Raw genomic sequence first — 2,206 nt, forward strand, 5'->3', positions numbered from 1 at the left:
AGTGGAAAAATATACCATGCTCATGAATTAGAAGAATTAATGTCATTAAAATGTCCATACTACCCAAAGCAATCTATAGATTCAATGCAATTCCTATTAAAATACCAACAGCATATTTCACAGAGCTAGAACAAATATTCCAAAAATTTATATGGAACCAAAAAAGACTTCAAATAGCTGCAGCAATCTTGAGAAAGAAGAACAGAGTTGGAGGGATCACTTTACCAGGTATCAAACTATACTAAAAGCCATTGTAATCAAAACAGCTTGGTATTGGTACAACAACAGACATCTAGATCAATGGAATAGAACGAGACCTCAGAAATAGACCCATGCAATTATGGTCAGTTAAAATTTGACAAAGGAGATAAGAGCATACAATGGAATAAAGATAGTCTCCGATAAATGGTGTTGGGAAAATTGGACAGGTACATGCAAAAAAATGAAACTAGACCACCAACTTACTCCATACACAAGAATAAATTCAAAATGGATAAAAGACTTAAATGTATGTGGTGAAACCATAAAAATCCTAGAAGAAAACATAGTCAATATAGTCACAGACATCTCATGTAGTGGAATTTTCACTGACAAATCTCTTAGGGCAAGAGAAACAAAAGGAAAAATAAACAAATGGGACTACATCAAACTAAGAAGCTTCTGCACAACAAAAGAAATCAGTCTCAAAATACAAAGGAACCTCACAGTATAAGAGAACCTATTTGCCAAGGATGCATCTGATAAGAGGCTAATTTCCAAAGTGTACAAAGAACTCATACAACTCAAGAAGAGGAAAACTAACAATCCAATTAAAAAATGGGTAAAGGGCCTGAATAGACACTTCTCCAAAGAGGACATACAGATGGCCAATAGACATATGAAAAAATGCTTAACATCGCTAACCACCAGAGAGATGCAAATTAAAGCCACAATGAAGTATCACTTCACACCTGTCAGAATGGCACCATCAACAAATCAACAAATGACATGTGCTGGCGAGGGTGTGGAGAAAGGGGAACTCTAATACACTGCTGGTGGGAATGCAGACTGGGGCAGTCACTATGGAAAACGGTATGGAGGTTCCTCAAAAAATTAAAAATGGAGCTGCCTTTTGACCCAGTGATCCCACTTCTAGGACTATATCCTAAGAATCCTGAAACACTAATCAGAAAGAACTTATGCACCCCTATGTTCATAGCAGCGCAGTTTACAATAGCTAAGATCTGGAAACAGCCCAAGTGCCCATCGGTAGATGAGTGGATAAAAAGCTGTGGGGCATTTACACCATGGAATACTATGCAGCTGTAAAGAAGAAAGATCTCATACCATTTGGGACAGTATGGATGGACCTGGAGAATATTATGCTAAGTGAAATAAGCCAGGCAGAGAAAGACAAATATCACATGATCTCACTTAATCTGGAATCTAAAGAACATAATAAACTGATGAACAAAATAGATTCAGTGACATAGAAGCATGGAACAGACTGATGAATCTCAGAGGGAAGGGAAGTGGGGGTGGGTGGTTGGGGAGAGATTAACCAAAGAATTTATAGGCATAAATGCATAACCCATGGACAAAGACAATGGTGTGATGAAGGCCTGGGGTGAGGAGTGGGTGCGGGGTGGAAGGAGTCAATGGGGAAAAAAGGGGACATCTGTAATATTTTCAACAATAAAGATAAATTTTAAAAAAGAAAAGCCACCACTGCTTACCTTCATGGGATGTGGGCATAGAAAGTGGTATTGCAGAGAATTTCAAACCACACTGAGCTCAGTGATTTCCTTGTTGCGCAGAGCGGTCAGGAGGCAAATAGTGCTTTTTGTTAGCAGGGGAGCTGGTTTTGAGTCAGAAGCAAGCACCAGCACCAGATGGTGTGCTTTCGGATGGTGTGCTTTATTTTAAGCTAAGGGGAGACAGGCTCCTAGGATTAGAGGTGAGGCTGCTGAAACCTGAAGTCAGTCAGATGGATCACAGGTGAGCGGGCGAGACTGAGTGCCAGGGAACTTTAGCCAGGTGATGGCTTTGACCCAGGAACCGTCAAGGCATTTCCTGCATGTGCAGAGTTTGGCCCGCTTCAGGGAGGGTTTGTCTGTGGCCCCGAACTAGGAGAAACAGGCGCCCCACACAGGGTTTGAACGAGGGGCCTTGGCCAGCAGGTGACAGCTGAGCAAGGCTCCTCTCCAGGTGATGCTACAGCGGGATG

The sequence above is a fragment of the Miniopterus schreibersii genome, assembly GCF_964146895.1.
Source record: "Miniopterus schreibersii genome assembly, chromosome: 1".
NCBI classification, from domain to species: domain Eukaryota; kingdom Metazoa; phylum Chordata; class Mammalia; order Chiroptera; family Miniopteridae; genus Miniopterus; species Miniopterus schreibersii.